This window comes from Eufriesea mexicana, unplaced genomic scaffold, assembly GCF_001483705.2.
Source record: "Eufriesea mexicana isolate 0111107269 unplaced genomic scaffold, ASM148370v2 scaffold2021, whole genome shotgun sequence".
Classification (NCBI taxonomy): Eukaryota; Metazoa; Arthropoda; class Insecta; order Hymenoptera; family Apidae; genus Eufriesea; species Eufriesea mexicana.
Window position 1 is genome coordinate 728,837 of NW_016910121.1, and position 10,050 is coordinate 738,886.

The window sequence follows — 10,050 nt, forward strand, 5'->3', positions numbered from 1 at the left end:
TTCAACGCCGTTCCTTTACTGCTATCTCTCTCATCCAATCTCCTCAATCTTATCTTATTTCTCTGTCTGCCAAGATTTAAAAAGAGTATCCCCTTAACCGAAGTTCTAAATAGAGAAAGGACACATTACTAGGTGATCTACAACCATATTAAATTTATGGAAAGATTTAGTGCTACAATAACCCGACACCACTTTCAATTTACGAAAGAAATCTACCAGAACATTGAGAACTATCGCATTTAATCTGCGAAAAAGTATATTCTATCATTATTATTTCTTTGATGTATCCATTCTTCGTTCCGATATTCTCTAATTTGCAGTGTTAATCTAAAATAGAAACTCCCATTTCGTTTATTAGAATATTAGTAATATCATAGCATCAATTTTAATATTTCCGCCATTTTTCTTGCCAGAGTAAATAACTGAGCGAAACGAACGCACTCTGGTGGCCGGCGCAACGAGGAAGCGCATGCGCAGCGGAGGCCAGGATGTTCCAGCTAACCTCGCGACGCAGCAAAACGGTGTTTCCACGCCTAGAGATATATCCAGGCGCATTAGTGACATAATTTTCCCGGTGTATTTCTGTAACGTGCCAGAGAAACGAGCAGAAGAGATAGGGGAGGGCAAGTGAGAGTCTGGCGACGCCGGTCGTCTGGGGCTCTCTCGCTTAGGCGAGTTTATCGACATTGCATTTCCGCGTTTTCGTTACACAACACCTGTTCACTGCCCATATAATCTCCTCTCGCAACGATCTCGAAAGTCCGTGATGTCAACCGGGCTAATCATCGTCAGAATCTTCTGCCTTCGTCATCCCTATCATTAGCGAATCATTAGGTCAACATTATCGTGCAGAAGTTCGATATTTTTATCGATCGTTCACTTTTTAGATGGACGCCTTGGGAGTCTGTTTTAGAAGCATTTTATGAGTTAGGTTACGCTATGTATTTCATTTATATTTTTATGAATTGTTAATTTTTTGGGAAATGCTGCAAGACTGTTTTAGAGGAGTGAAATGATTAGGGTTAGTGATCTATTTATAAGTTTCATATTTTAGTAAGTACATTCTTTACTCACTACATTTCCATATTCCGATTTCAGTGCACTTTTGTAACGAGAAGATTCTCGAATTTTTATTCAAAAGCTTTGTTTCGAATAGAAGAAATTGTAGATATCTGTCATTTTTATAATGCAATAATCTCACTTTGTTATTTTCATTATTAGCGAAAATAAGATGAGATAATAGATTGTAAGTTAGCAATCTCTCCGTAGTGGCGCTAGTAGCTGTTTTAGGAACCGTTGAAATCTTTGGAACAGAACAGCTTGGTGATTAGGGTTAAAGGTATTTATATTCTCTACAGATCGCAGATCTCTAATCTTTTTTGAAAATTTTGGATGTATATTGTGGAAGTGTTTGCTGACTAATATTCATCGTATTTTTATCGGTTTTTAATTTTTTTGAGTTTCTTTATTTATTACACAGGGATTAAGAATTATTTTAAAAACGTTTTAGAGTTAAAAGGATTATTAGAATCGATATTTAAAATTATGATACATTTAGGATCTTAATACCCAACTTTATACCCGATCATTTCGAAAAATAAACTCTTGAAGAGTCCGGTATTAATAAATCTTCCATTATTACTACATACCATTCTTCGACAAGTAATTCTCGTCGAAATATATTACTATAATAAAATCAGTATTCAAAGAGTATAATATGTCCATAGAAGATAGCGAAAAGCTCATTATATATTTTTTTCAGGCACTGATTAAACCTGCTGTTAAGTATAGGGTTATGTACATACTTAATATATTGTCCCCTAACAGGGATCGTATTTCTTGTCAATCAATTTTGTGTATCGGAGCAGTGAAGGGTTATACAACACGTTTAGTCACTTATGAATAGAATTTATTTATAATTATCTTATAAATCGATAACACTGTTTAAATTTATAAAAGTCTATTTTCTATTGGGGTTAATTAAACGTATTACCAAATTCTAAGGGTATAAATAGAATGCCAGCACAGCTCAGAATATCTGTCTTTCATTGTGTATCGTGTTCTAGCAGAGTTATATTTTGGTGATTTTTGGAAATAAATATTTTAACCACCGGATTTAACTTCGATTACTTTGTTATAGGTTGCATCAAACTTTATTTCTTTTTATTATAAGGAACGTAATTATTTAATGGGTATATTGTCAGAATTTTATTTGCATTGTTCAGCATTACATTAGTTAACCAAATTCATAAATCAATTTATATGCAGCAACTGTAGATTATTATTTATGTAAAATTATAAATTACTCTTCGTGGGTTCAATTTTAGCAACAGATATTTCCACTTCTGAAAACAAAAACATGGAAAGTATTACTCGTTATATAATTACCATTAATTAGCATTATAGAATTACCATTAATATTCTGTTTTAGAAAAAAAACCTACGTTTGAATAGTTGAAATTGCCACTCGGCAGATGACACCACCAGCGCGGGAGTCTTCCATTCCTTTCACGAGCAAGTTCTCATTGCATTTTCCAAAACCGCCAACCTCGATTCATATCTGCGATATTAACAAAAAAGCCTGACACTTGAAAAGTCGAAATTGCCACCCGGTAAATGGTACCATGCGTGAGACCGCCCGAAGATATTCCTGAAGCGACCATATATCTTTGGAATTGCGTAACGTGCGCCAGCGCCGCGTGGAAAGAGAGAAAAAGGCGGAACGAGAGAAACGACGCGACGCAGAGTATTGGCTGGAGCAACGGAGAAAGACCGAGAGGGAGAGAGAAAGAGAGAGAGAGAGAAAGAGAGAGAAAGTAGGAATTACAACGAGAGAAGAGGAGAAAGAGAATGAGGCTCAGGCCTCGTCGCAGCACGGAGATCACCCGTAGAAAGTGCATTGGGAAAACGAACGAGGCGGACGCATAAACGCGACCATAAATTATTTGTCTCGCGCCCGTGTACGCTTATGGAATGCATCTCGCGTGTCCCTTAGTCTCCACGAAGATTAGCCTCGTCCTTTAACGAACGAAGCTGTTGCACCTTATTAGACCGGGCGAGTTGATTTAATGGGGTTTTAGAATTCGAAAGCTTCGTGGTATAGTTTTGCGATGCTGAAAGCGACCGTCGAGTGGCTAAGTTTCGAGCACAGTGATTTCAACGAGATCCTGGCGAGAGTTGTTTCCGCGTGGGTCCGATAGATGGCACGGAAGTTATGATGCTGTCGGGCGGCGAGGGGGGCGTGATGATTCCAGTTGCGTTTCGACGTCTGTGATTGATTTGTTCGTGGACAAGTCCGCGATCTCGTTTTTTTTAAAATCGCTATTTTCGTTAGACGAAAATGAGAAAAAGCTTTGATTCATGGAATCTATAAGAGAAATATTTAAACAAATTAAATTTTAGGCAAGCTTAACGAAAATTTTATAATACTCGCTTGTGTAATAGAAGATGTAAGGTTATGTTTTCTTCATGTGACTGAATAATCTGGATCACTGCTCCGAGTTCTATTTTAATTAATTTTATACCCATATTATGCATTCTTGCATGGAAATTTAATTATTACTTCGAAAATTTGTCTTCAAATTTTACGAAGATGATAGATAAAAGTAATTTCTGATAAAATGAAATTTTTATTATATTTATTAATTCACATATTGGAATCTATTTATTCACGACCCGTTTTTGGCTTTGATCTATTCTCTCACGTGATGACACTAGATTACGTGGGTAATGAATATCGCACAGCGCTGACGTTGAAAAATTTATTGGTGCAGAGACGAATTATTATACGTTAACGTATCACGTTCGAATAAATATCTTTTTTCGATTTATTGATCAAATATTTTTCCGCTGAGTCTCTTTTATAACAGTCGTTATTTACATTTCATTACTCATTTCCCGGTTTCCGCTGTATCTTTTAATCCAGTTATTTAAAAAGTCGCAAGATTACGTTACCGAATAAAATTTCGAATAATACTTATTTAACATATTCCCGAGAGAGCATAGAAAAATCGGATCACCAAATTTAGTGAGTTGCCGTAATCATTTTCTTTCTGCTTTACATAATACGGCAATTTAAGGATAAGAACTATATTTAACTTTCATTGTGCGAGTGCGTATCACGTAATGAGTGAGGTAATGAACGGAACGCGAACATACCAGTGGAAAAGAATGTCCGATCTTTGGAACGGGAGAACCGAGGCTACTAATCTTTGGCTGTTAGTTAAACACACGCGACTCTTAGCAAGATACGTAAGATTTAGCTGGAACAATCTCATTTTGCTAATGCGATGTTTAACTTATAATTAGTCGCTTGTTAGTACACGGACGCGTGTTGTATAAAAGAAATAACACCACTCATTTCCAGTAATTCCTATATTTAGATAAATAACAGATCAAAGAAGTGTTATCGTTAGAATTTATAATAATTCTAAATTAAATTCGCAATTCATACAGTTCATAATATCTAGGTTATTCTTCGCCGACAGATAAATTTAATTTGATACTCTTCACGAGAATGAAGAGTCCTTTACAATCTAACCTACGTAACAACATTGCGTCATACGACATCGCGCATGCTACACCAGCGCCCTCTCAAAACATACTCTTAACCTACTAAACAAAACGTTCGTCATTCGACAACATATCGATAAAACAGATCACTCGTGATGCCCACTCTCAATAGTGCACGTATTACTTCCTCCAGAAACAGTTTTCAATTATGCTTCTTTAAAACATCTCGATGCTTCCATAAATCAAGCTTCCTCCAAAAATGAACATTTTACGTTCTTCTTCCTCGTAACACGGCGCACCGTACATCGTACAAAAATGTAACCTAAAATGGCAATACGTCAATAAACGAAAGAACGATCGAGGAGATATAAAGAAGACCTTGTTACGGGCGATGATTTCCAAAGAGCAGAACTCGAGAAGCGAGGCCGGCCCTGGAATCGGCTTGGCTCGTCGAAATACCAGCACGTATCGGCACTAGAGGCACACTCGCACACTGCACTTCTGCATGGCGGAGTACGAACGGACGGACACACAGTCGGCTGGAATACGAATGCTGTGACCCGAGCAAATATATGCGATGCGCGCCGCTTCCTTGTAAACAAGGGCTGCTAAATGCCGTGAAGTGGCTCTCCGGCTCTCGGGTCGAGGCCGCGTTCCAAACTTCTCCGTACAAACGTCCTATACCTCCCCGCGAGAACTCCCGGTAGGCGCGCGCGGCAACCGTACGAGTTTACACTATTGTCAGTGCTGCCCCGTAGCCCCCTGCCGGCCGTGCTCGCTAATTTCATTATTCCGGACCGATACTACCGATGCGGTTTCGCGGCGCCGGTTGTTCCCGTGGATCAACCATTTCCTTTGCGCGGGTCGTTACGAAACGCGAGTAAACCATGGTAAACTTCAGGTAAAGGTAATTTAAGGTTAGGTTTTCGCGGGGTTTAGTAACGTGTGGGAGTTATTTCATCGATGAAGGGAAGATCTGGAAACGATGTTTATATATGTTTATAGATGTCGTATGTGACTCTGTTCTTAGGTTATAATGATCTTCGTATTTGAATAATCTTCTTATGGCGAATGCAGTTGTATTGAGAGGTTCTACTGGAATGGTGGTATTATGTTATTTTTAGGTTAATTAATTTATTCTTCATAAACTATTCATTGTTTTTATACGAAGTTACTGTAATTTTAAAGGATCGTTGATAGTTTTAGATGATACTAAAGAATTAACGTGTTATAGGTTATTAAATTCGTGTTGCAATGGGCTATATGTTTATATGCGAAAAGATACTGCCACGTGTGAGATAAATAAGGTCATCTTGGAATGTCAAGGACATCCTTATCTAGAAGCTTTTTCTAGAAGTTTCTTATTAATATAAATTATTAATACAAAGTGTTTTTACGCCGTAAAATCAAAAGTAAGAAAAATTCCTTGTTACAAATTAGGTTAATTTGAATTAAAATCATCTACGCGCGATTTTTGCGAATAATTAATTTTTGTACGTGTTCCAACGCTGAATTCGCTGTTTAACATTAGCATTACGTAAGAGACATTTCGCAGCTCTGAGTGAGGATTACGAAAATCCTGCACAAATGACTTTTTACTGTTAAATCATTATTTGCGACATACTTTCCTTCTTCAAACGCACGTTAATGCGCATCAATAAAATAAACCGTCCCTCGTAAATCCGTATAGTACTCGAATAAACCATAGATTTATAGCAACGAGGAAAACAAAAAACCAAGCAGGACCATTAGGATTCAAATTTACATTAATATTCGAATCATGCTTCCTGCATATAATGCACACTACCCAAGTATTTCCAATTAATTTTCTAAAGTTCACAAATACCGACAATCGCGATACTACATTCACTTCTGTATAAATATAAACTATTCCATATAACCTATAAAATATAATTTAATACAAATAGAATTTACAGCCACCCGACAAAATTGAGTAAAAAAGGAAATAAATTAAATTACATTAGACAAGTAAACAAAATAAAATTAAATTAAATTACACACATTCAAATTTACCTTAAACTTCCTACATACTTACACTAATTCCACCGTAATAATAATCCTCGTACATACTTTCCCAGAAGCCATTCCAACGATGCTAGTATCTACGTATCTAAGACTTTTCCAAGAGAATTTAATTATCTAAACGTCCACGAACCACGCGAAATGCGCAGGAAAAGAATTTCGTTTGAATTCTTATCGCGTGACGGACGAAATATTTGTGGAACGATTATGGTCGTAACCAGTGACACGATTAATTCGACAGGCCTACGTGTGAACGACAGTGCTGGGGAGCTTATCGTTCCTCGCAATCGGCGAAAACAGATAAAACAGTCCAGACAGTGGTCGTCGAGCTTCGGAGGACCGTTTACAGCGTATTATTAACAACTAATTATACTACTCTGAAATTGCGCATATTTTCCCGTCTCCTCGTGCCATGTTCCTTTCGCGGAACAGGATAACGATCGCGGAGAAAAAATTCTATGGTGACGTTTAACGGTTTCGGACGGTGACACGTGGCCTGCTGACAAGATGGTTAGTCCCTGATCGATGGCTAGGGGAATTTTACGTCTCTTTTATGCGTCTTCACTGCTGATAATATTTCTTGCTTGCTTTATCACGTGATTCTAGTATTGTGTTAGACTTATGTAAAGGCAATGACTGTTTCTATAATAAATTCGAAGCTTCTTATCGGGACTTGATAATCGATAGGACATCGATATTGATCGATATAGTGTCTTTTATTAGGTATAACAGGTTGCCATTCTCCAGCTGTTGGTTGAACTTCATGAAGTCACAACAATTTTCATTTTCTTTCATTACGTTAGGGTCGTCTGTATACGTAAGTTAATATAATTAAAATATTAAAATATAGTTTATTTATATGAATTAGGATTACAGGGATCATCTAGTTGGAGATAATTTCTATATTTTGGACTCTTCGTGGAATGACATAAGCGAAAATTGGGTGGCATGACGAGCTGAAATCAAGGGAAATTTAGAGCTACGAGGAATAGTGGAATGTATGGGGAATATAGTATGTAATAGTAGCAGAGTACAGTGGATTTTTATCTAGATAATCTTCCTCGCAACTTCATTACTCTCGGACTATCGTGCAGTATGTAAATCTAGGATGATCAGTCTAGGTATCCTTTTTATCTAGAATGTGGCTTGTACCTGTCTAGATAACCTCCATCTTCAATCCTCGTTATACATATATCCATTTCCTGTAGCCTGTTGGTATTTGTCAGTGACGAATGGATTTAAAAAAGGCGAGTTTGATTCGGCCCTGAAACGAAGAATATTCTCATTACTCGCACTGTGTTCCTGTATCTGTCCACGCTGGATCAAACACCAGGGATATGTTGTTCCTAGCGAACATTTCTTAACGAACCAGTCTGTACGCCACTTAACGCGTTGCGTGTCGTGTAGCGCCGTGTTACATCGACATTACATCGACGTTAGACGAACGCGTGTACTACTCTCGCGATACGTATGAGCTTGCCGTGAAACTGGAATCCCTGTTAACTCGGACTATCCCCAGAAGCGGTTATTACGATAATGCGTCGTTAATGCGACTCCTTTCTCACGGTATCAGTATTAATGTTGCACTACGAGAAGGATGTGTTTAGATTACGTATGCAGAGTACCCTCGGTCATTGGTGTCTACGTGTGTGGTACAAACGATGGGTTGGGAAAATTCGGGAAATTCGGGAAATTCTTTCTTCTTTTCAGTTTCTTCAGAAACGAAGTCTCGTGTGTAAAAATTTCATTTTACGTTTTTTATTTATTTCTTCGTGGAGAATCATCCTCTGATATTTACCTGTTATGAAATACCCTGTATAAGTTATTACGACAATGCGAAACTTGGTTTCACGAGGAAGGAAAGCTTATTCCGAATTTGCTAGAAATTCCTTAATTAGGGCACAGGTATTCTTCGAGTTAAGATAAGTCTTTATAACAAACCAAAATGGAGTAATCTCGAAAGTCTTGCCGGACAAATTTATCAGAGACGGCGGCTGAAAATAAAACTTACAAAGTCCGGAAACTAGGTTAAGCACTTTGATACCAGAATCCATTGTTGAAATAAATTCCAGCAAAAGCGACATGCTTTGAATATCTAATTAACGGATACCCACAGACCTCGCGCATACATGGATAACCTACAAATTTATCACTTAATTTAATAGAAACAAAAAAAATATAAAATAACGTACTTTATGACGGATGAAGAGTAATTCCATTTTCTTCCAACTATTAACCTCTTCTCCCAACCTTTTAACGTGTCTATAGATTTACAGGTATACAGATATATAGATCGGTAACTCTAACTAATTTTTGAAATATATTCGCGCGCGAAATTTAAATTGTGAAATTGTAAACGTGTCAGTTACACGTAAATAACGATCCTAAAATTATTCTTTAACAATTTTAATTCCACCAGTTTAACCAGTAACCATATTACTGCAAATACAATGATCCAAAGTTTAAAAAATAATTATTGCAAAATAAATATCTCCGGAACCAGCGAAAAATTTAGAAGTTCGTGTAAAACGTTATTTCTTACGATATTAAGAGCGCGATTAATTAGCAATTTACGCCATTTTTGTCTGCCACATTGTTTGATAATTCATCGTTATATCCCAAGAATAATGGAAATTTTATCGTGGCCTCCCTGAGCGTGCCTTATAAAAGTGCATGGCACTCAGAGTGTTAACAAAAATATCGTTACATTATCTTGCCACGCGATTAACAATTTTAATTTTCACTTACGAAAATTAATAAACATTATTATCAAACCAATCGACACCCTTGTACTTGGAGTACACCACTTGACATTGTCTCTACCTGACAACGCCACTTGTGATCTAAAGTGCGAAGCCAAAGTAGCCTCGGCCATCTTTGTTCGTTGCACCCTAACCTTACAATCACCCGAAGCGAAAGCGGCCGCTAATCGAAAACGCGGTTCGTGTTAATTGCAACGACTGAAAGTATTGCCCTTATGGCGACAATTGTTTCGAGAGGGTCACGAGACCACGGAATTAATTGTGGATGTGGAATTAATTAGGCAGTGTTCCTCGAGTGTCGGCAGCCTCTCGTTAATCGACGATTTCGCTTAACGAGACCGCGTCGATTTTGTGTATTTTCCCATCCCCCGACCCAATTCTTTCCGCGGTTATCCGAATATAAATCGGGCCGTATGTGTGTCAAGAGATCGATAACGTTAACGGACACGACATACATAATATACGATGATTAATCTCGCGAGAACAACGCCCGATAAACATGGAACGCCACAGACCTCTGTTAGGTGGTGCGCGAACTAATAATAGGGAAAATGGAATTGTTTCATGATAATTGAAGTTGTTAGAGATTGTTATAGCTAATTGCTATCTAGCCTTTTTGGATGAAATGAGATGGTCTTTGGTGTAAATGGATCCTAAGACTAAAAGGAGGCTTTAAGACGAATAGAATACTGATATCGAGTTTATCCTAAGATTATAATGACTTTGAAGCGAT